The sequence below is a fragment of the Mastigoproctus giganteus genome, chromosome 14 (assembly GCF_048544385.1).
Source record: "Mastigoproctus giganteus isolate SK-2022 chromosome 14, ASM4854438v1, whole genome shotgun sequence".
NCBI lineage: Eukaryota > Metazoa > Arthropoda > Arachnida > Uropygi > Thelyphonidae > Mastigoproctus > Mastigoproctus giganteus.
In genome coordinates, this window is record NC_143588.1 from 66,501,099 (window position 1) to 66,528,890 (window position 27,792).

The 27,792-nt window shown below is 37.4% G+C and overlaps 1 protein-coding gene across 2 annotated transcripts in view; it reads right to left on the minus strand.

Moving 5' to 3' along the window:
• Positions 1 to 27,792, minus strand: part of LOC150075188 (poly(rC)-binding protein 3-like) — a 739,881-nt gene that overhangs the window by 458,047 nt on the left and 254,042 nt on the right. The window contains exon 1 of one of the 2 annotated variants that reach the window (XM_090389200.1): positions 23,767 to 23,920. The exons of the other annotated variant lie outside the window; for it this stretch is intronic. The gene's annotated coding sequence lies outside the window, so the exon portion shown is untranslated. Of the gene's footprint in view, positions 1 to 23,766; positions 23,921 to 27,792 lie in introns of those variants that run through there. 2 annotated transcript variants of the gene reach the window in all.

Below are 27,792 nucleotides of genomic sequence, written 5' to 3' on the forward strand. Positions count from 1 at the left end.
ACAATAATCAATTATATTTGTTCAGTACCCAAAGATCAGTCCCACTCAGTCAATTTATATGCAACAGAAATTTCGGTGTCTGCCATTCCTATCCATTTAAAGCCCACCATTCCATGAGTATCGGGCAATAAACGCCACCTACCTGTCCCTGGTCTTCTACACAGTTAGTAAACCAGTTCTACATACAAACACTTGATATAATAGGTTGGAAGCACATGCCTGGTGATAACTATTAAGATGTTATAATAGCCTCATTTAATCGGCTAAATATGCTCGACAGATTATTGCTAGTAAAGGCGCTTCCATCAATCCAAGGCTGTTCGCATTAATATAGGGAAAAAGAGAAGGATTTTAGCTACAGGAGAGCAGTAACTGTGTAGTTCTTCCAAGTTCGCAGTGCCAAGTTTCGTCTTAACGCAGATGCCTAGTTTCCAGACAATTTACAGAACCCCAGTTTTTCTTGGCAAAAGTACCATATTTTGCCCCCAACTAATCATGTTACTCTTCTCTGCATCATACTGATGATCTACATCATTCCTACATTGCTTACCCGGTGGTTTGCGACCCTAGGGGTTAGTGTGGTCTTTTTCACCTCCTGATTCTTCAGTTCTTAACATTAATTTAGTAATAAATAATAAAAACAGTATGACAAATTACGTAAACAAGTAATTATGTCTGAATCACGTTGGACTCTACTCATAACATTAGTTCACGAAGAGCAGTGACTGTTTATGGCTAATCTCCTACCCTTTATCCATAGCAGTAACTTGCCCCTAATGCCAGAATTCTCCAATTTACAAAAGAATCGTTCGTGTGGCATAGTATCAAAAACTCATGTGCTAATGCTTCACGTCCCACAGGAATCTAATCTCGGTTCATTACTTTTTTTACAGTAGGCCAAAGTGTTAATGACATCCAATCAGTATGAATTAATCAGAAGGTCAAGTTTCCAATCTATTCCGACAATAACCGATACGTCTGGTTAAGTTAATCTAACCTAGATTATCAAGGTTAATAACTGGCCTCAGCAATATGTTAAGTTGCATTTCGTAGCCAACCTAATAATACGTTAACTTTGTATAAGACAGCACTGTACACTTTATCATTCCGATCAGGTTACAGAACTGCAACACGACAGGCCAACAAACAAGCAGCTATTCTAATCGAAAGATAGCCGCTCTTTTGTTGTATTTTTCCCATACCGATGCAGAAATTTTTAAAATAAATTTGATATTGTTAAACTAAACAGCTACTAAGGAAGAACTTTCTCAGTGATAAAAATGCAAACGATCAGCTCAACTTGTTAACAAAGAAGATATGACGGTTTGAGTTTTAAACGGGAAAAACCATTAGCAAGAGCTAAGACAGTGGGGAAGAGTCCTGTTAAAGAAATCGAAAAAAAGGAAATTGGTAAAAAAAAAAGATCGACTGGGTTATAACAGTGGCTCACAAATGTATACTTACTGCTGATGTCTCATAAATGGTTACAGATCACAACACGAGTGTTGAATTTGACTGTTCTATTTATTTTACTGATGCAGGATGAAAATAGAAAAATAATTCAATTTCATCTTTTCAAGACACACAGGAAATTTACCTATATATTGTCAACACGAACCACGCATATCAGGAAGTCAAATTCCTTGCATACTTTGACTGTTTCAATATGGTGTAGCTAAATCATCAAGGCATCGCTGCCGTGGAAATCCAAAGCGCTTTTAGCCCTGATGGGGAGAGTGATGACAGACAAAGATGACAGAGCGAAACATGTTTTGCGAAATATATTCACCGAACGACAACTCACCGCAAGCTCCTCTTTTAAACTAATCTTCATTAAAGGGCAGTCCAGTTTGTAGCTCATCTCTCCTCCCTACTCATTAAAGGGCGTGTAAGATCTAGATTAGCTCAAGTGATGACTCAATGCCCAACAACACTGAGGCCTGTTAACGCTGGTTTCATGTGTGCATGCAGAGAGTTCAATGGAAAAATCTTATCCTAAGCAGAACTGAATAGAAAATGCAAAAACAAAAGAACGAGTTTAATTATTCGAATATGACCGTTTATTTTTCTGAATAAAGTTTATTCGAAAAAAGATGATCCAGTTCAGGCGCGAGCGTAGAGAAATGCACGCACTTTGAGTGATGGTGGTTCAAGCCCGTGTATCTACTAAATACGGTAATTTCTTGAATTCTCTTTATTTTGTGAACTCCCATGAACTCATGTGGTTATCCTATAGTATAAACGGAAAAACAACTTATAGCCATTTCGCACGACCGCCGGTTTTTTTTTTTTTTTTTGGTCTTCCACAATCACCAAGGAACATCGAGAATAAGGAAGATCAGCAAGGAACATTGAGTGACGGGACAAAATGTTTGTAGGGTTGTACCTAAGGGAGACCTACGGTTGCCTTATTTACTTCCTCGGAGGATTCCTAGGGCAAGATTGCTTCCACTGAACTTTAAACTTCCAAGGTATAATGCCTAGGTTTCCGTGTGATTTTGAGATAGCGAGAGAGTATCCAAATACCCGATTCGTCCATCTCAGGATCCAGTACTACAGAGCGTATTAAAGTGTGAATTTCGCTGATGACCAGCCTCGCATGCATAAAGAGGATTGTTGGTCGGGCACCACTGCATATAAGGATTATAAGGTATAAGGTATGTTAGTGTCTAACGGCTCCTGGGATTTCTCCCATCTCCGCGGGTGTACATTGTATCGGGGCCAGAGATTTGAAGTGTGTGGGGGTCATGTGCTGTATATTGTGTTGTGCCCTTTGTTCCTCCGGTCTATTAGCCACCGAGCCCCTAGTGGGACCCGACGTTACCACACCATGCCACGGGGAGGCTGACCGGGTGTACCACTGTAGCTAGAGTACTCTGGCGGGTCCTGCCACCTACTTTCCTGGGATTTCAGTGGCTAGGACCAGATTTAAGAATGAGATGATCGCTGTTTCTTGAGCAACGGTTGTAATTTTAACAGAGCGTAGGGTTGTTCGCTGATAACTTGTTCTAGGGCCAAATAGGTCGGGCAGTAATTTTGATGTTTTTAGATTTAGACCATATAAGGATTATTAATATAAGGATTATTATGCATATAAGGATTATTAATACTAACAAGCTCAAGTTTTTATGGTGTCAATAAATAATAAAACTTGAAATTTTTAGTCACAGATCCTGACTAATGCCGCCAATAAGGATACTGGGAAAGCCAATCGTTACCTGGAAATTCTTTACAACTCTATTCTTTTCTTCAATACAGAAATTAATTTTCATGAAATATACTTTATCCATCAAGATGAAAATACATCTTGATGGAATGGAAAATACACTTCCAGGCTAATCGACGTGCATGCGAGTATTCTGGTCTGTCTTCTCAAAGTGATATCCGGGAAGTCTGGGTGCAGATGAGCAAAACTGCAAAGTCCGTTTGATATGAATCCCAGTGAATTTCTGTTTATGGGAGTTAAAGGATATGGCATACAGAATTAGCCCATATATGTTTTCTGTATTAAGAAGAGAAGAGTCATAACTGTTGGTAAAGCTACATTGAAACACTAATTTTTCAACAAATACTTGTATAAGCAATAAAAACAAAAGCACCTTTTGCTGGAGTATCCAGTTATGCTCAGAAAATAATCTAACATTCATGTTTCCAGAAAACATTTTTAACTTTGCGTTAGCCAAAATGCCAAAACAGCAGCACATTTTATTATTATTGCTGTTGTTTAAATCAGACACTAACTGAATCCCCTCCCAAGAAGAAGAAGAAGAGAGAGAGAGAGAGAGAGAAAAAAAAAAAGGCTGGTTATAGCAGTTTCCGTACCCTTCAGAAACCAATCATTATCCATTGTGGTTTCTATGGCCAGCTGATCAACAGTATACCGAATCGATAAAGAGTCCAGAGAAAGTCATCAGAAACTATGCCAAAAATCCCAACCACAGAGGGTCATGTAATAGGAATTTCCAGATGTACTCCGGAATTCAGTTTAACAAGTAAATGTGCTTGTGCGGTGGAAGGGACGTAATGTATACATATATATTTTTTTTTGTCAAGAGAATTTTTTTCACAATTCTCATGTCAAAAAAGCAATTATAAAATAAACGATGTTAATTTCATATTTTTAATATTTTATTTTCTAAACAAACGGAGAAGCAGAAACTTTCAAGGCTTTTTATTTCAGCAGAAATCCCAACGAGATGGGGAAAACCCCTAGTGCCGCTAGACCCAAAACACTATTCCTTTTTATAATGCAGAAATGGAGGAAACCCCCGGAGACGCATTACCACTAACACTATGTACGTTTTCTAACCTTTCAAATCTATTTAACATTATATACTGCTTTAACAAAACTGGAGAGTTTGATTAAGCGAACTTTACGCGGTGTGTGGGTGTGTGCGCGCGCGTACAAAATCGTAAATCTGTAGCTCTGTAGTGATGCGTAAACGCCAGCGAACAGTATCATATTGTTAGTTTTTTTTTTTTTTTTTTCTCTTAAATCAGAATTAATGGACAACTATATTTTGTGACCGCCTATTACAATGCTTCCCAACTATCTGGAATCTAAAAATTGGTTCTTCGAAATGAGTCTAAGAAAATCAGATTAAAAAGAGATGGGCGAGCAAATAAATGGAGATTTTTCTCTTCTATTAAACAAAAAGTTAGAAGTATTCACCAAACACCAGTCTTACTAAGAAAGCAGGTTCAATAACAAACTATTTCCACCGGCAAAAAGAGGCAAAATTTAAAATAGCTATATGCACTACATATAAAATCTCTTGTATCATCGACAGTAGCTTGATTTTACTACACAACTGTCTTTACTGCTATTGCTCTAAACAGGCGATGATCAGCTGTGCTGTATCATCTTTAACGAAAATACACTTTTTTAAATCTTTAACTTTTATTCAAAAAAAATAAAAAATAGTCCACGAAACACTAACTCTGATCATCATGCAAAGAAACTATAAAAAGGAGAAATTCCTGTTCCTATAAATTTCGTAGTTTATTGCGCAATTTCGTTTTGAAAAAGGTGTACTAGCTAGCTACTTGTAGGGAACTCCTGTGGTCGAAGCATCTTACAAGTATCGATTGTTTTACGAACGACTGAAGAGCACCGCCTATCTAGAGCCCTCTCACGGCTGTAAGTATTGTACCGGAATGATAAAACCTTACACGAGGGAGACAAAGATATACCGGTGTTACCTAGCAACGTAGACAGAGAGGTCTTCGGTCGGATTAAGGACTTGTCTGTTTGCTTGTCTCCGCCCCCGTAATCTCTTCGACTAGCGAGCGAGAAAGAGGGAAGATTTTTCCCCATACATGCCGTATTCCAGGATCATACAACATGCAGCGCGCAGGCATTTCTTTGAAGTCTTCTCAACTATTAGCAATAGTGACAAGCAAGTGATAATCTGAAACGTTCGGTATTAGGCTTGTGCCTTGGGTGAAGAGATTTTCCAAGGCAATTCTGTCAATACGGGGAGTGTAGTGTGTTTATACAGAAGCCTTAATGCTAGTCCGAGATACGCAGATAATAATACGAGCTGTCTCTTCAAAACAAGCCAGCGTCCAATCGTTTTCACATTTCTATGCAGTAAGACTTGCTTGAGAGCGCATTGTAAACAGAATGGAAATATTCCAGCTGCCGTTAATGACCGCGTCCTTTTAAAGCACTTTAAATCTTCGGAGATGTCGTGAATAACTAACGGAATGTGTTACTGTGGGAAGATGAAAGCCTATTATGCAACCAGAGAAACAGCTGGTTTTGTTAATCTATCAAATAATAACGAATTGGTAAAGAACAGAGTTTGTTGGGCACACGAGAGAATCCAATTCGGCTGTAATGATTAACTGGATAATAAGTTTGAATTTTGATATCTTTCATGATACGTATTTTCTCCCCTCCTAAAACCTATTGTCGGATTTTAGGAAGGGGAAAATGGAAGAAACGTCTGGTCCCATATTAATAGGTGCGTTCCATTTTTCATTACAAAAGGTTTAAATTGGAAACGTCTTGAATTATTCGAAATAATTTCAAAGAGGAAACAAACCATATTCTTAGTGCCTATCAATTACAAATTCTGACTCCCCCCCCATTTTTGGAAACTTTAAGTTAATTAATTAAGTTATTGAAAATAAACACTTTCAATTTATATAGTATCAAACCGGCATTCTCAGTTACATACAGATAATTATTGTCTGGGAGAAATTCCTGGAGTTCATGCATGTATCGCCATCTAGTGGCAGACGAAATAATTTAAGCAATTTAATCCAAAAAAAAAAAAAATACCTCAAGCATATTTGTTTGTAAATTTATTTCTTTAAATATTTGTGCATAATTACGTATGTTTGTTATATAATTCCATAATTGCGCAAGTGTAATATTGAATACAGTATACAAATAATCTGCCAAGCAATTCGCTAGTTCCCTCCCCCATTCTTTCTTTCAAACCTAAGTAGGTTCTGATGACACAGTATTAACTTTCTGCATGGCATACTTTAGTGGGGAGAGGAAGGAGAAGTTAAGAAATGAATACACACATAGTTACCTTCGTGCATACAAGTAACCGGAAATTTCAATTTCGCCAAGAGCGCCTTCCTTTGGCGTCTAACGAACCGTAAACACAACAACATAATTTCCGCATGCAAAAGAATAAAGATAAATCAAGCTTGCAGCCAGGAACAAAGGCTCAAGCTCGTATTAACCTGCCCTTCTCCAATTCGTCTTTTTTATTATACAAGCTGACAGAATAACCGGTTGGATATCAATAATTAATGGATCGTGATTGCGTTAGACTACCCACGTACGATCACCATGCTTTAATATCTAAACCCGCTTCATTTAATTCGCTTTGCCTCACGCGTATGTGACGTCATCAGGTGTGGTTACCTCTTCGTTTCGTTCAGCACCACATTATTCCGGAGAACGCTGACGCGAACTGTAGCCACACGACCCTATTAGCATAGATAGTATGAGTTTGTGATTCGGCATGAGAAAGCATTCGCCTGTTCCCGCTCGCCGAATAAGAAATACTTTCAAACTCCTGCACGTCTAAGCCAATCGCTCTACTGCGCTCTAGTTTGTCCTGACTACGCTCGCGACAAAACATGGTCCAATTCCATTGATTTGCAGGATCCAAGGTTTGCGGAGTAGGTGGAAAACTAAAGATTAAAGAGATTACGTTTCAATAAGCTCCAGTGATACTGGATACTCTGTGGAGTGCTAGCCTCAACATATGTAACACCATCCTCGAACATTGTTAAATTCTCTAGTTTAAACAAGACACGCACAAGAAGTAATCGGACACTAGCGGAGCCAGTATTTCTAAGTATATTTGTGTTGTATCCGTTCAAATTGAATTTTTCATGCATCTCCTCCTCCGGAAGAGTTAAGAGAAATCTAAATTCGGTTAAATTAGGTTGCAACTTCTCATTTCTTACTGATATCATATTCCTTCGCACTTCTTTTAACAGCTGATACTCTCCTCTGCTGTTTGATAGAATGATTAGCTGGTATCATCGAGGTCTTTAATGATCCTTCTTTAATGTCTTGCCATCGAACATCGTAAACACAAAAATATACGCCTTCTCATCAGGCTTAATAATTATTAGTATTGATTCAAGCACAGAATGGGTAGCCTCGTCTAGGGAACTGTTACGGTGCTAAAATGATCGGAAAACACCCTACCTTTGTCGATAAACGTCCAGAATAACACGCCTCTATAGCGCACTCCCACTCATTCTGTTAATTGGTGAAGGCTCCCGGAGTTTTCATTCGTTCATTACAGTGCAAGCACCACGAAAAAAGTTTCTATTTGTGTGTGAAAGCTCGCATACAACCGTCAAAAGTGAAAAGGCAATAATTTCTAGAAGTTCATTCAGTAGCTAAAGCTACCAGAAGTGAAAGGATCGCTTCTAATGTCTACGTTGCGCATAAGTAATACGGAGAAGCAGTCTTTACGACTGTTTGAGGCTGTTTACAGAATGTTTCCAATTAACTTTGCCTTATAAAATTACACACCATCTTTTAATATAAATATGAGTAAAAAAAAAATGTGCATATACGTTAATTCATCTTTTTAATGTAATGGCCCCATAAAAATGCTGCTCTTCTAGAGCTTAATCCATTTTCGCCTTGAACAAACGCACATTTTTGTAAAGAAAAAAAAAAAAATTCCTTGAAACAAAACAAAAACGGTCCCCTTTAAAGTACGAAGTTAACAGATTCCCTTACAAGAAAGTGCCGCCATTAAGGATTTGTTCCTGCTGTCGTCGCCGTTCTAAAAATGAATCGTCACGGAGTGAAAAGAACTAAACAACTTAGTTTAATCTTCCGGTTGCACTCTCTGTCTTAGCCGCTAGCATCCATCCACGAACCTCTCAACATGCAGGTCATTTCGTATTTAAATTGCTACGGAGTATTTTTAACTGTCAACAGTAGAAGATATTAAGTGGACTTGAGTTTGTTTGGAAGATCTTTAAACATGACATTTGTAGTAGAAGTCGTCAATTACTGTCTCCCCCACCCCCCATTCTACCTTCTCTCTCTCCTTTCTTTCTCTAGGCTTCTCAAATGAATGGAGGTTTGTTAAGAAGGGAAACTATCACGTGCAAATTATCGCTCGCATAAAATTCGTAAAAACCAGTTATGGTGACAAAACGTCACTGATCAAAATGTTACTATGAAGCAATATAGTATGAAAGTATGAAATCTTAGTATATAATATCGGCGTAAACACACCATAGTTAGCTCATAAAAATAAACTACAATCGTAGTGTAAAGGCATCGATTTAATGTATATCTAATATTGTGACTACCTTCACAACGAGTTACCATGTATTGCACTACCTCGAATAAGAACATAATCATCAAAAATATTTATTCTAAGCAATTATTTAATGCGTAAATCCCTGACTTTATCCCATTATGCCTCATACATTATTTTCTTGAGAAAGAATTTCACTGAAAAGTATTTCCAAAAAAATAAAGAAAAGAGTTTGGGGAAATAAAACTATATTTTAGTGATAACATTACAGAATTAACACTGAGAAAACGCCTCTTAACTAAACGATGTAAACGGCTCTTCCCTATTGTAGCATTGATGATAAATAAATAAAAAACCTGATCACACCTGACAGGAGAGCATGTGCCCATTACCGTAGGTCAGTAACTGTCAACCGGATGTAAGCAGTTCCTTGGAGATTTACATATGTACGCATACAGAAAAAAGCTAATTTTAAAATAAAATTTGATTACAATTAATTTTATCTAAGTGTACATTATTTTTCTCAGAACCTGTAACACTGAAAACAGAAAAAATATAAAACTTAAGAAAAAAGCCTTTATTTCCCGAAGCTTTTTTCTTAACATGTTTTTTTTTTTTTTTTTTCAGCTTTCTCGACAAGCCAACACTGGTTAAGAAAGGCTGGAAATTTCTGCCCTAGGCTAAATGGTGCACCTAGCGAGAAACACCGAATGCAATATAATAAAAGCGTTCGATGGCACTCTGCTTCAGCGCCCTGGCTTCCGAATCTACGATCCCTAAAAGCATGTGAGTACTCGCTTCATAAACAATTGCAAATCCATCAAATTGAAAACGGGTTAGTACCAAAACAGCCGCGGCTGTCGCAGAGACTACCACTGCTGTTCGTCCACGCCATGTGGAAATAGATCTCAGTTCATTTCTATAGCAAAGCGGAATATTTCAGATAAGAACGGATAAACTTACAAACCTTTTTTAATCCCCACGGTAGAGTTAGCCAATCTCGGGTTTCTCATCCAGCAAACCAACCAGGGAGGACCTACATTTGAGAGACAATAAATCTGAATCGGTGGCCTGGTTGTGCGGATCCTTTCCTAATTATCCATCCATTAAGCAGCTAATGGGACATATATTCCTGCTGTTTAATTATGACTCACTTTACATATTTTATTACACGCTATCCTCCAACATGTATTTTCACACCCCACTGATAAATAACTGTCCACTTATCAACGTCAGAAAGAGTAGGATACCCAAAATCAGGATCCACAGTCCGGGAATCAGATGAACCTTGATTGGGCATATGCCACCTGACTGTTGGTATGTCTAAACAACAGTTGCCCTTGATTATACTGCACTAATCATGAAGTTCGATGATAGCAGCGTGATGGTTGGATCTGTTTTACGTAGTTTGGACTTGACCCACTGGTTGTCATCAGCGAAACTGAATGCAACTGCCTATCGCGACATACTGAATGACTATGCTTTATTTTAATTGTGGCATTTTTTGTAGAGAGTGAAGCCATATTTCTGTTAGCAGATAATGCTGTCAAAAAGCATGGTCAGTATGCTTTTTGACACGGAGGTCAAAAAGAATACTGACCATGCTTTTTGAGTGATTTCAGGCAGTGGCGGATTTAGCAACTGAGAGGCCCCAGGCGCAATTCAATTTTGTGCACCCCCCTCTAAATATTTTCGGTACCACTATAGTGTGCATTCTACGCGCACGTTTTTACTATAGCACGCTCTCTAGATTTGGTGTTACGGTTTTAATCATTTTGGTTGCGCAATTCTTTCATACATATTTTAACTAATGTTTAAATGAAAAAATGGCACAACTAAGCATTAATGATAATAGGAATTCTACTTCAGATTCACTTAGTTCGCATAGATATTTCATATAATATGTAGGGATATTCGTATAAGAGTTTACTAACTTCTCATATTAAATTATAGTTTTATTCAGTAACGGTAATAATGATGAGTGTAAAAATTAAAGATGAAACAATTTTATTTTTTTTTAGACCTGAGATTTGAGGCCCCCTCTATTTAAGAGGCCCCAGGCGCGCGCCTCGTGCGCCTGTGCGGAAATCCGCTACTGGTTTCAGGAGAATAATGCAGCGAACCTGCTATTTCAAGTCCAGAATTCCGATCTGAATCTAACTGAACCAAGACGTCCAGGGTCAAGCAGAGAACTAGCTGCAGCCTTAAGGGAATGGAACAAGATTGTGCTAATCAGATGAGTCCAAACGCCTTAGGCAACACGAGTCTACAGACCCATCGATATCCAATTTCATGTTAGCTACAGATATTTACAATAAAGAACTGTGTGTTCAAGAAATCGAGAAAATTTGTTGATTTCACGAAATCAAAGTAACAATAAACAGATTATTATATTAAGAGGGCACATCATTTTGATTTCAAACAGCATATATAAACTATCCCACTCTTAAGAAAGAAAGAAAAAAAACTTCGGAGAGGAATGGATATAAGTATTATGGAATCGAGAGACTACCGTCTGATGTTCAAAAGAAAAATTTCTTACACAAAAAAAAAAAAAGAACACTCCGCGCATTGCAAATTAGGCAACCCATGACACCACACTTGTCATAAAAATTTGTTTATTGGACCCTACATGCTGGAGAATATAAATTTTAAGTCAACACTCGATATAATCAAATGATTAATTAAGTTAAAATCAACATTTCTGATTCCTCTTTCAGGAACTATCATCAGACTATTACTAGGTGGAGGCTTTTTGTGTTAGAGAGTTTTAAAACTCTCTAACACAAATAATCAAATGCCAGAGAGTATAATTTAAATTAAACTCTCTGGCATTTGATTATTCAGTAAACTAATTTTAACACAAATGGGTAAAGCATTTTTCATTTCAGAAATAATTTCCTATATTGCACACATCACAAAAAAATGTATGTATCAGTCATCTATTAAAATTTATGAGATTTTTAAACTTAATCGCTTTTTTTTTTTGACGATTTTGCAAGTTCCTTTATATAAGAGGTGTGATCAAGGACTTACTTATTTGTACCTTGAATCAACATGTTTGGCGACTCATCTAGACATAGTAGCATGGACGCATGAATCATTTGCGTATCCGTAGTCGGTTCAAAACAGTGCTCATTAAATATGTTTTATGTTTTGTGGCATTTTAAAATGAGCGAATTCGATGAACAGCAATTTTTTTGGCAAAAAATTTAGCAAAAATTCACGAAATGTTAAAAACGTTTTCAGAGATGCTGTTCGAACACCTTTCAGTTGTTCCCGAAGTTTAAAGAGAGTCGCTTGTTCATCGTAGATTATTCGCACCTGAATACTCATCAATTAAAAAAAAAAAAAAAAAAAAAAAGGATTCTATCGTTCGTGTTCGTGAATCTCATCAGAAGTTATCGATGTTTAACTACCCGTGAAACTGGTATTTCTTATTAGACATGTCAATTTTAACACAAGATTTGAGAATGCGACGTTTCAATCAAGTTTGTGCCTCGAATCCTCGCTGATGATCACAAAGCGAAGACCCTATCATGCGAGAAATCGCATGGTAGGGTCTCCGTCAAAGAGCTGCTACTGACCCACACTTCGTTTCTTACATTTTTAGTGGGTTATGTGGTTTAGTGGGCTATGACCCAGAAACAGAAGCCCAATCCTCAAATGGAAGACTCCCTCTTCTCTGAGACCTAAAATATGCAAGACAATCTCGGTCAAACGTGAAGATCACACTTATCGTATTTTTTGATTCGCAGTGTTCATTTTAAATTTATTCCGCACGGTCGCACAATGAACCTGGAACACTATAAAAAGATCTACGGTGATTGCGAGAAAACGTTCAGCATTCGAAGAAAACGCTGCAGAAAAGTGGTCTTTGGGAAATTAGCGCTTGCATCATAGCATCTGGCCTGGTACATGACACATATCCTGCATACTAAGCGCTTTTCATTAAAAAAATTTCTTGCGATGCATTCCATTACTGTGGTCGTTTCATCCTCTTATACTCCCTGGATTTAGCAGCCTCTGAGGAAATTATTCAAAATGCGACACAGGAACCATTATCAATTCCAAAAGAAGCCCATCACAAATGCTTCTAGAAGTTGCAGAAGCGTTGGAATATTGCATCCAGTGTCAAGGAGGCTCCATCGAGTGGAAGGAGATCCATCCGAATAGCCAGTAAGTTTCCTTCATTTCCCAGATGTCAGTTCAGTCACCCAGCTTTTTGATCACACCTCCTATATGTCTTAAATTTCTCTATTTCACCAGGTATAACATAATACCGGAAAAACTTGCAGTCAGCTTGCGATTTAGTCTAGGCGGCTTTCTTCTAGTAAAAAAGTCTCAAGTAGATAGAGACTACTTGCCATTTTCAACATGGGGTGAATGATGGTGCCGAATTCAACCCTGTTTCAAGAAGTCGGATAGAAATGAAAATACCTCTCAAAATACCCAAGTCCCCCATCTATGTACCATGAACATAAGATCTATAAGCACAAGTTATGTGAGAAGAAGGGGAGTCATCACAGACATGGTGATCTACGAGAAGGTAGGCTAAAAATATTCTCAAAGTAAAATATGAAATGACAGAAAAATTACACAGTGCTAGTTAGTACTATTTAAAAATAAAAATACATTTTCTGTTTATACTCCGGGAAGACCACATGGTCAGAGGAGTTCACAAGATAAAGAGAATACAAAAAATAGCACCGTATTCAGCAGTCACGGACTTGAATCCGGTTCACTGAAGGCACATGTACTTATGCACTCGCGCGCCTGACCATTCGGCTACGGCGGCCTTCATTTAGTGTGTAGATTTACTTTGTTACTTTTATTTAAAAAGGAAAATACAGGTCGTGAGCGTCACTAATTTATTGTTCTCTTCACAGAGCTTCTTCCATAGTTTTCTTAAGATTCCTCAATGAGAGATTTAATAAATCACAATTTACTATAGATATTCCTCGTTATCTGCGCAAATTAATCTGCTTAATAGCCTCTCCAGCGACTTTCCAGTTACAGTACTTCTGTTTTGTGCAATGACCATCCATTTACTGCCCACGAACTCTTGAACTTCATCTGTCCATCTCCGTTGTTGTCTTCCAGGTTTACTTTTAGTTCCTCTTGGGTATCGTTCTGTTATTTTCTTAGTCCATCTGTCATCATGTTTTCGAGCTATGTGTCCTGCCCAAGTCCATTTCATTCTTTAATTTTGATAAGAATTTGAGTTTGCTGCCTTATCCATGTCTTTCTCTTCTTATTCAACAGTCTGATTCCTAATATAATTCTTTCCATTTTCGCTGTATAGTCTTCAGTTTCTCTTCAATTCTCTTGGTGAGTCCCCAAGCATATATATAGCTGACATTAATTCTGACTTTATATATACTATTGAAAAACTTTTCTTTTAAGAATTAACAAGGGAAAATAAACATTCCGAACTAATCTGGCAACTTAAAAAAAAAAAAAAAAAAATCGCATTGCTCTTGACTAATCCCCTTTATCTCTCCGAAACATGATTTTTTTTTTCTATTGCAAACTCTGAAGATTCCTCGGACCATTCGTCTTCATTGTCCACTTCCTATAAAGAAAATTCATTAGATTTGTTTCCTGTAGCCATTTGTCGTCCATCTGCGTGGAACCCTTCAACATTCGATGTCACGACAAGCAGTCTGTTAACACAGTTGGAATGATGAATAAACAATTTTCAGAGAACGTTGGAAACTGAGTTCGATTCTTTAAATAAAACGAGAATAAACAGAGCCTTCTGAAACATGTGTTGCTAAGCTGTGCTCCTCCTCCTTTAAAACGCACGCTCAACTTGGGTCTACGATTAGCTTAGTCGATATTCCACGCGGCATTTAATTAATCTAACACCAACAAACATTAATTTAAGCCGGCAAGCGGATGAGCAGTGCAGGAAAGGGTTCGTGTAGTTGAAGATGAGGAGGCAGTAGCTGAACGAATCAACTACAGAACCTTTTTCCTGGGGATTCCTTCAGCACAATCGGAACGGAGATACAAACATAACGTGACAGGTTTTATTTCAGCACAGGTGTCGGTGACTGCTGGTGTCTTGAAGGGTGGCCGTCTGCTCGCGGGAAAAAGGCTAAACTGCCTCGTACAGATGTCAAACACAAAAATGGCCCGTTTTGTGAACAACAAAAGAACTTATTTTGTAATGTGCCAAGTATTGCGTTACTGCCAAGTGGTCGGTATACGTCACAAGCTAGTTTAGGTGGGGATGGGAGGAGAGAAACAGCAGTAGTTTGCTTAAAAAGAAACAATAGAGAGATCAAGTGGTTCTACAAACAGACACCGATGCAGAAATTTTATTTTAGCTCCCCCCACCACTACCATGTATAGGACATAATTCCCAATTTCAACTAAGGTCACTGACCTCACTGAATCATGATAAGTACAAGAACTCAAAAAAAAACTCGATCGATCTGCGCATCGTTAAAATTTCATAGAGATTGCCGTAAACTAAGGAAAATCCTCGATAATGGATTATTGAAACAAAACAAAACGCTCTGAACCTTAGGTAACCTAGTCGTGTATCTTTTGCAGCAGTTTTTTAAAACCTGGAATGAGAAAGTCATCGATTATTCAAGCTATTAATATGCACGCAATGAAGCGCTCATTTGGGCTGAGTTCTTAATTAATGCGAAATCAATCAATCGCCCTCTTGTCTCAGTACTCAGAGGATAGAATAAACATGGCCTCGTAAAATCCACTGAGCCACACAACGGATATTGTTCAAAGTGACAATAGCAAACAAATTACAATACAGTAATTGTATTTCAATTCAACGCCCCCAATAACTTGAACAGAGGTTACGTATTTCAAATGTGCGCTGAGTCAAGTCAAACAACACTGAAATCAAACAGAAATTACCCAAATCAGTAACGTGAATTAACATGTAAAACTAGTAGAACCAATATTTGCGTAACAATAATGATATTTGACTTACAGCCTTCAACTTTCTGCATTTTCTAAACACCAAGTGTGCATGAAACAGTATGCCGCAAAAATTTCTCTGTAACCTAAACAAAGTAATAGTACCATTGCTACTACACAGACATAAACACGCAATTCGGGCTGGCATGAAAAGAAACTGGCAATCTGCCAAGTGGAATGATACAACTCGGTCAAAAGAAATGAAAACAGTAGGTGTGTGTGTCGATAGAGCTGATTATAGCCAAGGTCCAGACTCATCCTCATAAGGTAAGCATGGTGAATAGCGGTATTGTTATCACAGAAAGAATCAGCAAAGAACAAAACTGCCGAGAGGAAGGGGGAGATTGCGGGGATGGGAGTAGAAAGCTTCTTGTTATCGCATAGCAGTCGTACTTCGTTTGACATCTACATGTTTCAGCTATTCTCATAACGAAAATGTTGCTCTTTACAGCAAGTGTAGAAAATGCCTATTGATGGCCTGCGAGGTCACCTGGCTTGTCGTGTGACAACCATTCTATATTACTGCTCTCCTGTTGATGCCCAACTCTGGAACTATCAAGGGCACAACAATTCACTTTAACAGCGTGGTCATTATTTACGATTTCCTATCTAAATGTACTTCCTACTAAACTAGTTTCAACCTTTTTATTTTTGTGTGTGTTTTAATTTTCAGTGCTGTTTGGTCGGGTTATTTACAGCGTCCAGTCCTCTTTTTTTGAGAGCAGGCCCCACTTGGAGAGCAGCTGAAAACGTCCAAGTATGTCTTCTTTTCGCTAGATTCTGCAATTAATTTCCTCGTCTAGCCCTAATTGCTAGTACTGCACGTCGTTATTTTAATTAGTGCTTGCGCTTCTCTCTCTCTTTCACACACACAACTGAAAGAACGTCAACGTATATTTTAGATATTAATTAGTTTTTTTTTTTTTTTTATCGCTTATGACTTGTCATAAGCTCCTAACAACCAGAACTCCAAAAGTTAAAGTACATAAGAAAGGGCAAATCAGATCCCGAGTCACCTACCCTCAATGGCTGAGTAGATTTGTCACCTCAACCCATCTGAAAAGGGGATCCGAGCTCAAATCAAATCCATGACATGAGAATCTTACTGAAGCCCAATTTTCAGCCATTTACTTTTAAGGAGGGCAGCATTATGTGGTCTATTGCAGGGGTACAAGGTTCAAACCGATCTTAGGACACATGCCAGGTTATATAACGTAAATGTATCCCACACGCACGAATACACTGACGTTGCATTTTTTCTATTTTGCTGGATCTGCTTGGCTTATTTTGGCGCTAATCCAAATAATCCCAACTTTTTACTTTATCCATAATCTTTGGCCAATTTTACTACTAGCTGAAATTTTTTTAAAAAATTATAACTGTGTCACTGTAATTTATCATTAACGTTAAACTATAAATTTTCGTTTTAAAAACTTTCATTGCATGTATTTGCATAAGTTCCTCTTCTACAGTCAATCTCATTTTGTGAAATAAAGTTACAAATACCTGACAAAGATTTGCATATTTATTCTCGATAGCCGAGTCTGTCGTGGTGGCTGGACTATTTTTATTAAACAAAATTTAAAAAAATTGTATCTAATATAAAGTTAATTGGGTATAAAGAAATATAAGCAATGCTGTAATTGATTTTGCATCTGTATTTGCTAAAGGAGAGCGATGTTTAATATTAATCACATGTAGAAAGTTGAGAAATGTAAACTAAATTGAACAGATCTTTCGAAGCTAACGAACAATTCGCTAATAACACGAGTTTGGACAGAAAGTACTGTAAAACAGATTACGATGGTTTTTGAAAAGTTCGTGGCTTGAATAAGAGCGGGTTTATTTGAGGAGTCTGGTAACATGTTACTTTTCAACATAGCCCCCTTTGGAATCAATTCTTGAGGATTTCTTCCACACAATGCACTTTTGCCCCTGAAGCTGCAATGAGTTGATTCCAGCACCGAAGTAAGTTTTCTCTTGGGGTGAATGCATCTGCGGCAGATATGACGCCACTGTCGGTGGGTAAATGGATACCAACCAAGTATTTTTTTTTCAAATTAGGAAACAGGTGAAAATCCGATGGTGCTAAGTCTGGTGAATATTGGGAATGGTCCACGATTTCAAAGCGGCACGCATGAAATGCAACCATGGCAATAACAGACTTGTGAGCAGGCGCGTTGTCCTAGAAAAACAAGACTCCTTTGCCGAGTTTTTCTTGGCACCTTGTCTTCAATGTTTTCACTCAAACGCCTCACAAGGTCTGCGTAATATACCTCTGTGAATGTTTGACCTTTCTAAAGGTAATTCACCATCGGCATCCCAAAAAACGATGTCATCACCTTGCAAGCAGAAGGAATAGACTTGGCAGATGATCAGATCTCATACATATATTAGTATGGTTAGGACACATTTCAATATGCGCTGCCTTAAGGAGTTTTGAGTGCCTACCGGTTTTATGGACCACAGGGCGGCATGGCTTTTCACTTCTGCTGAAACAAAGTCCAGGATGAGGACCTTATCCAAGGTAGGTGATTACCACTAATTATTACTACTCTGCAGATCCTTCGACAATAAAATAAATAAAGATTAATAATGGCATTCATTTTGTGAAGTTAAGGGTTACTTTATCCGGAAGTCAGTTATGGCCTAAATATCATGAAGAAGAGTCACCACTCTTCATTAGCTATTATATATTTTCACTGATAGCAAGTTTAGTAGTGAGCTATCACATTTCTCGTATTCACATTTTTCTGTTATTTTTTCTGAACAAAAGGTAACTGAAACAAACTTCATCATAAGTAACAAAAGGATATGTTTGAATATAGCTGAGTTACTTGAGAAAACTGAAGGAAAAATAAAATAACCAAGGCTTACGTTAAGTGATTGAAAGGTAGTTTAATTGAGTGGATGCTGCCATCACATCTCTAACAAGTAATATTATGAATGTGACTTTGCACACAGACTGCCCTAATGGCATAAGAGTCAATCTTGTACCTAGACCCAATTGCGAATAATCCTAACGCCAATAATCGATGGATTATTACACACAGCTCAAGTGAATACTACACATAAAAAAACCTGCCATATTAGGGCCTCCCAAGAATCAACTTATATCCATCAATTGCGGATGTTCTCTGGTGGAGTTGGTGAAAGAAAATTAGAGTTTTCAAAACACATAAAAGTTCCTCGTGTCACTGACGGAATTCGAACCCAGGCTTTTCCACCCAGTGTGTAGAGGACGATGATTATCACCACTGTGCTACCAGCGCAGACAATATCTCTAAATAAGCCTACTTGGCTCTCCTTTCTTGACAAATCTTTCAGGAGACAGAGAAAAACAGTGCTAACAGAAGTAGATTATTCCCTTTCTCACAAAGAATCTTCTAAACCGTTTTCCGAATTTAGTGAAGAGTATCTTCACTAAATTCAGCAAACGATTTCGACACGAAGTTTCTCCAAACATATTTTCGCCGTCCGGTGTTCGTGTGAGAAAGCTATTAACAGTAAGCAAAACTGCTTGCGAATTTATATTACGAAAACATCCTGTAAAAGTAATGCGTCCGGTATCGACGACCAACGGATAATAAATGACTCAACGTTCGACTGGCAACATTCATGTAACACCCGCATTCTTACGTATCATCTTGTGATAGCTGTCCTTCAGAATGGTGTCTCCGATCTTCGCTTCTATTCGTCTCCCTTGCCTTCCCCCTCTCCTCCTCAAGTATATCTGGAAGGTCTTTAAGGCTCACTAAATGATAGTTTAAATGGCGACATTCTCGTTCAAAGAATGTGCCTAGTGTCAGTCTGTAAATGCTTAGTTTAGACTCATAGTTGGCAATAAAACATTCACGTTCTTTAAACGCGGCCTAATTTCTACTAACATGGAAACGTTAGAAAAAAAAACAAAAAAGCATTACAACAGCCATAACAATAAAGTCTCATAATCTATGCTGAAAATACGAGAGCGATTCCTATTAAATTAGAATGGTAATGATAGATGTCCGAGGACAGATCCTATCAAACTGCATTTCTTGTTTCTCTACTGGCTTAGCCATTAGGCTGTGCCATTCTGGCTGTGCTCTGACTGATGAACGAACATACGCAATAAGACCCTTAACATTCGCGAAAGCCTAATTGTTTTCAGCACACCCTGAAATATCTTACTAAACAATCTTTACTACTGACAGACAACAGCTGTTTTGAATAAATACCAACTATGTCCGTTCGCTATCTCTCGCCCGGCTGCGGGGATCATTCAGAATATTTTTGGCACGTGCCCATTATTTGCTGGGAGGAAAATGGATTTCCTGCTTACAGTGTAGATGTGCTGCACTGTTGATGTGTTACACTGTCAGCAGATAAGTTTAAGGACATACAGACTTGGCACACATTATGAAGAAAAGGGTGTGGCATATGTGTAAAAATCGTACGATATAGTATGTTAGGATACTTCTCAGGTGTGTGTAATTATTATCAGGTACTGTATCAGATTATTATTCATAACATCACGGAATGGGTTAAAACCATTCTAGCAACGAATTTACCAGTCTATTCTGAATGAGATGAATTTACTGCCCGAAATTAACAGTGAATATATTAAAAACCCGTCAAAATGCTAAAATAAATATTGAGCAGAAAGCTGACCTAGTTATGTCAACGAAAAAATGGAGCTAACTGATCGATTTATTCCTATGTGGGCAAAAAGAGATGGTTTTTCCTAAGCAAAGTGCTTTTTTTTTCTTTTTTTTTTTACCCTTAACCGTATTATTCGGCTTTGGAATGGAGTTTATGAATGATTCATCCATGGAGAGTATTTTCGTTTTGCTTATGAAAGCCGATAAAACAAACTCATGACACATCTCAGAAGTTTTATCTTTTTTTTTTTTTCTTTTTTTTTTTTCTTCTAAATGAGTTGCATAAATGCTGTATTTATTTATATATATTTTTTTTATTTTGGGTTTCACAACTTTGTATTCAGACTAGTCCTGCCGCTACTACTTCATTAGTAGCTCTTGATTCAGAGTAAGTGTTTGTATCAATGAATTCTATTATGATATAAATTAGGTTCGACCCATCAAATATTTGTCTATTTTTGCACGTTAATACATCGCCGATTGTAAACTTCAAAGCCACGTGATTGAATAAATAGGAAAGAGCCGTATAGCAACAGCAAAGACAAACTATTTGACATTCCATGTTGCTTAAAAAAAACATAAATAGATACTTAAATTGTTCATCTTCAAACAATAACCAAAATAAGACTGCACATTTACTGCATTGGTAATCTGCTTCATCGGGATCTTAAATAAAAGATATTTCATCCGCATTTATGACGATTTTTTTAACAAGGCTGTCATAAAGTCATCCTACACTTAGAATTTTTCTCACAATAGGTTATTTAATGTAAAATTTATGTGATTTAACGATATAATAACCAACTAAAAAACATCTCAAAGAAAGATAAAAATTCCCTGTGCAAAAACTATACAGTCAAAGCGAATTTTCAAAGTGATTATGTCAGTCACTTAAAATAATGTGTCATTTTATTTATTTCAATATGAATCGGTAATTAATGTCGTGTAATATCTTTGAGCCAACCATGATAATGTCTTTGAGCGCAGTGATGATATATTCATAAAAATTGCTGCTTAAAGAGTTCATCGCCATTCGAAAGATTCACTTCCTTTAACAAGGTTTCCAGCGGACCGGTGGTTAACGTGCTCGCCCACAAGTAAGGAGGGTGCGGGTTCAAGCCTGTATTCTGCCACGAAAAATGAACGACCACACTGTGAAATGTGGCGCCGAAAACCTGGCTGCTCTTAATTAAATATGTATGCAGTTATAATGAATATGTAAATGCTCCTGGCATCGGCCGTATTAAAGAATAAATGGAATTTTTTTCTTTAAGGGCCTCGATCAAAAAAAGCCACCATTTACAATTCATACAGAGCCTGATTTAAATATTATGGGGGGGTGGGAGAGACCATCAATCTACAGTACAGTACTTGAAATAGTTAACTTCTCCTTGCTCCTCATAAATAGATAACTTCAAGGTCGAGGAGCAATCACTTGTCAAGAGAAAATGCACGACAACTCTGAACTCGGTCAACAACTAAAGAGCCTAAAGATGGTTATGCTGAAGCTTTTCTGGAATTAACAATTTCAAATAGTCTTTTAATATGTGTTAATTAAAACAGCTATGCATGCCTGTCATTGCGAATTTCAAAACAATGCAATGTCTATTGTTAGTGTAAAATATGAAATTAAAATGAAGCCAAATGCATATACTCATATTGTGCCAAAAAATTATATATATAATTAACTAATGGATTTAATATGAAATGAATAGCGCGCACACAACAAATTTAATGAGCTACAATTCACCTTCATTTCATTTTTCTCCTATTAAAGGAAGAGCACCATCTAATTATATGACTAAAATCATCTGTATTGCATCCTTTTACATCGGTTACGTTTTATAAAAGATAATTTTTATCCTTTATAATTTTTTAAATCTCAATTCAATCAATTTTTTTTTAATTAAAAAAAATGAAACTTTGAAGCATTTATCTATCCAGCTTATAAAAGCGGAGAGGCAAGGTGCTGGTCCGTCTGCAAATTTCATATACTGTACAGTATATATTGATAAAATTAGAAGTAATTAATAAAAAAATACAAAAAGATGGAGAAGTAAATAACACAAGGTGCCGAGTCTAATAGAGGGAAAGAGAAGAGAATGAGAAATTAAAAGAAAAAGAATATTACGAACCTAAAAAAAAAAAAAATATATATATATATATATATATATATATATAGAATTAAAGGCTGAATTGACAAGTCAATCACATGCACATGAGCTGAAAGGGAAGGGAGAAATTAATCAATGTTAAATAATAGAGAGCATCAAAATGAGGATGGTAGGAAAGGTAAATAGGGAAAAAAAAAAAAACCTTTTGATGTAAACTAAATAAAATTGGTACATAGATCAGGTATTTCATCAGGGGACTACACCTGATCATGTACCAAAACATTATATCTTTTTGTATCCTATCTTTGCAGCTTTGCGCATTCAGGTACAATTCCTGTTTCTCTCTCTGTCTCTATTTCTTGCTTTTTCCCTTTTTCTTGCATTTCCTACTCATACATACTATATATATATTTGTGTGTTATTTGTGAGGTTTTTGTATTAGTAATTTGCATGAAATTATTCGCATATCCATGTCCAGAGCCGTTACTAACACGGACGGGAAACTGCGTTTTATTCTTCAATCATATATTGTTTACTTACCTACAGCTAAAATTCTTCCACACTCTGGGCTATTAGTGTAATACGAGAGTAAGAGTGTCTATTTCTATCCTAATTACCTTCCTAATTCGCCTCCCGTTATCTAAACAGCCAGACAATGAGTTTTAACTATAATATACAACATTTACATAAAAAATGTTATAACAAGCAGCAGTACATTCTGACTTCTAGTTCGATACTGGAGCAGAGGGTTTGCAATTGGGAAAATTACTCAAGAAGAGAACGAGCTAAGGATGTGGAGAAGGAGCGGTTCAAACTACATTCCGCCTTTTAGTTCTAAGCGCGAGGCAGCTAAGGCTATTAATACAGCGTTGGTATGTAATTGCCTATGAACTGCATAGTTCTTGGTTCGGAAATTTATACTCATAAGAGCTTGCAAGCGGCACCAAATACCGTTGAAACCTCACGAGATATTGTCATTTTTCTTTAATTTTTTTTTCAAAAAAAAAAAAATACTCTAATTTTATTTAAAAAAAAAGTGCCCCAAGGTCGGGAGATGATCGTCACTGCCGCTGTAAAATGTCTTTTACATAAAAAAAAAAAAAAAAAAACACAGGAAGAAAAAGTTGTCAGAGAAAGCTACTGAATTTTAAATTTTTCTGGAAATACACTCCCATGCTGATAAAGTTGGTTCCCCCCCCAGAAAAAAGTTATATCTCTGATATTCAAATTTTCTGTTAAAATATGTTTTAAAATTTTATATTTTAACTTTTAGTTATAGTAAAATTCACTCACTGGTCGTATCAGATAGTCTGTTCACCACAACTTTAAGGGAAATATGCAATAACGATTGCTGAGACAATGACGATGACAAAATTCAGGGAAATCCCTACTAAGAACTTCAAATATGCTATCCCCCTCATTCATTCAATGGTTGGCTAGTGATTTAGACATTTCAGTATAATTTCACATGAACAGCTATAAAAATTCGCCTAACGACACTAGCCGTCAATCGGGTAGCAGTTTTCCACACTCTATCTGTAGTTTGGGTATCAAAAACGGAAACACGGAACAGTGGAATTAACTGCAATCTATTTGGAGCGCTATTTCAACGCTGCGTAGGCTTTTCTCCTAATGATGAATCTGAGTGATAAACAGCAGGCCTGACGGTAACGCGCTATAAAAACTAAAAGGAACTTGCCACACTGTTCTAGTTCGTTTTCTATAAACAATAATCCGAAATAAAAGAAAGGAAACAGTGATGTTCCACATAAGCACGGTAATGCACATTCCTGTTATCCGAAGCACACCCTTTCTAAGATAGAAATAGTATGTCCTTGTCGCTCTATTTCTGCTCCTCTTGCCTTCACAATAAGATAAACACTCAACAGAAAGAAACAGTATGGTAGTTCGTGTTTTATTTATTTATTTTTAATTTATGAAAAAAATTTATTTTCCGACATTAATTTCACAACAGTAGGAAATAATATCAGTTAACTTATGCAATACAAAGATTTTCAAATATCTTTTTATCACTTCTGTTTGACTTTGGGTGTCTTTCCTCTTCAGACTGCCATGTCCGTACGTCTCCTAGATCATCTTAGATAAATATTATCCCTGGGTTTCGAATAGAGACTATATAACTGATTTAAGGGAACTAGCAAACACAGTTACGCATTTTGTGTTCGTTCTCGGGCGATCAAATTCAATAATAATAATGACACAGCTCATCTGCCCAAATTGGCCTTCAAGCATGTGTGCAGGTAGTCCCCAATCCCACCCCAACACACAAGGCAATAAGGAATCTGTATGGTTAACACGAAAGTTATTTAACGATTCTTACCTCCTATAAAGACATTAGGGTCTTATTGCCCTTCCGTAAGAATGATTACGGGCCACCAATCACTAGTCTCGGATGGAATTTGGAACGCGGAGAGGTTAAAAATGCAAGCTGCGTTCTGGGCCTTAAATCATCGCTCTCGTCGGTGGCTCTGATGTGCTCAGCATTTCTTGTTTTATTCTTTTATTCTGTCCAGCTGGGCACAATGGCTCGGCCCCAGTAGGGTTCCCCCCGGCTGTTTGACGTTGCTATGACTAAGCAACACTCGGAACTTCGCTTGCACTGTCTAATTAACCCCTCCACTTGTATATACTGATCTGTCAAAAATTCAGAGTACCGTCTATTTTAGTAGTTTCCTCTTCTAGATTTCATTCGCAAAATACTCTTGCGATGACAGCGGCAAAGCGGGAATACCGAAGCAGGAAGTTTTTGATTTATTATTATTTACTGTGACGTGTCCAAAATTGGAATTACTATAAATAATAATCACACAAAAGTTTAAAAGGTTTGTGTGAAGTTTAAATTCGGATACTGTCCGCAGATTGTAATACATAGGGCCAGCTTTTAGTTCGTAGACCCTAGGTACTCTTCATTCCTCACTACGTTATATAAAACATAATGCCCCTACGTTAAATATATTTTTCAGTTTTTTAAAGAAATTTGAAAGTGTTTCTATAAATATTGGTATTGAAGTTATTTCCACAACGTTTATTCCAGCAATAACTCATCACCGCGTGTTCTTCTTTCCGACCAATCTAATGTCCCATTGAGCAAACAAAGTGAAAATGTGGTTTAAAAATGCAAAAACTTCCACTATTCAGATAAACAACTACCGCAATCCCAGATCAAAATTCAAATTCGAGGATCCCTACAATAAACTATGGAAACACATAGTTATCGAAGGAGACATCAATGCCGGGAATACTCTGATGACCATTAATTATTTGGAACGGTTAAAACAAGATGAGAAAATTATGATTCTATTTATTTATTTATTCAAGGAAAGGTTACATCCACCCCTAGACAGCAAAAAATTGCTAGGAGGGTAAACATAACCATAACAGATTCACAATATATACTGTACATTAAACGGATACAGATCAAATAAATTACAGCAGCTAAGACAATATTCGGGATAAATGTTCTAAATAAATTCCGCATCCCTCGAAACACTGTGCGGGAGAGCCGGAAAGTTGTAGAAAGCCGTCCGGAAGTGGAGGGGGAGCGTAGTTTGTCCTTACAGAAGCCTACAGAGAGCGAAGGAGACCTGAAACATCTAAAATTCCAACACTGCGTAGGTGTCCGCAAGGACTTTGAATCTATAGATCTTGTCCACGCAAATTGCCTAATTTATGCGCACATATAAATATTACAAATAAAAAACCATGATATATGGAATAACCATTGCATCAAGATGCAAATGGCATTGGGACAATTCAAATCAGAATATGAAGACGGAAAAGCAAAGTAAGAATGAAACTGAAAAACAATTAGCTTCTGTCTCCTTCCCCACTTCCATGTTCTCCCAGTCTGAATTGCTTATTCTAAGTCAAACAGCGCACTAATTAATTCTTTGTCTTTCGCCTGTTACATTTATTCCTCGCCCAATTTCATGGCTTAGTCACAAAGTTAAACCTCTTGGGATATAAGCAAAATAAGATCCCTCTCCACTTTTCTTTTATTTGCAACTCACGATTTCTTCTTCTATGTCTATAATTAACGCTGAAGAAATTTTTGCAGTTTTTCGTATGCTTTGATTCTTATGGTGTTTTTTTTTTTTTTTTTTGTCTTATCGCACATGACTCCAGAAAACAACTAAAATTATCTGAAAATCAAATAGTTTCAAATAACGTAAGCACAGTTTTGTCATCACTACCGGAAGAATGTCGCGTTTAAATTGTAGAATAAACTGTATTACACTACAGAACAGGAAGTCCTCGCTATTTGTCGTAATTACGTTCCTAGAATCGCGACTAACAGTGAAAGGCCGATCAACCTCGGTACGTATTGACAAGCAAATGGCATGTACTGCACGAAAGATAAGTCCTAAAGAAAAAAAAAATAATAATAATTAAATAAGATTTATGTAGTACATTAAAAAGGACAATATTCTTTAAGATCACATTCATAACTTTTATTACTCAAGCCAAAACATTATGACCACCCTTGACTCCACGAGCGGACGTATCCCACAGCACCTAGGTGTGACGTCACCGACGGTGCAGCACATGTAGTGCTGCACGGTCGATGCAATGGGGAAAGATCTGACTGAGTTTGAATGGGGAATGATTTGCAGCGCTAGTTAACGGCAGACTACAGGGCGCACAGAGAAACGTTTCCGAGCACACCATCCAGAGGATGCTTTTACAGAGAGATCAACGGAGTAGGCGATCTGTTCATGTTCCCACGCTGAACCATTGTCATCGCACGGAAGCACCGTTCCTGGATATTGGACAACTGGGAAAGAGTCGCCCAGTCGGTCTGATGAATCAAGGTTCCAGCTCCAACATGATGATCAACGGGTGCATATTCTATGGCGAGCAAGTGAATGGTTGAACAAAAACATGCCGGCGGCGGCGATGGTATTGCGACTTGGGGGATGCTTTCATGGATATCACTGGATCTCCGCATTCTCACTGAACACACCACGAGATTCTACCTCCTCATTTTCTACCCCCCCCCCCCATCAATAACCTGGCAAATAAAGTTAAGAAATTTATAGCATCAATTATTAGAATTAGCCGTTCGGAATGGGGTTTCAATAAGAAAACAATCACGTTATATTACAAAGCTGGTTTTTTTTTTTTTTTTTTTTTTTTTTTTAGGAGCATTAGCAACTAAGGCCATACTGCTCCGGGATTATGCGGTGGTCATTCCCTGACCTTTCCGCATCCTCCGTATTTGGTGGTGACGGGCTCGAACCCCGGTCTAATCAAGAAGCGTGTGGTACGCATTGCTGCTCCTTCCCACCTGGCTACGGA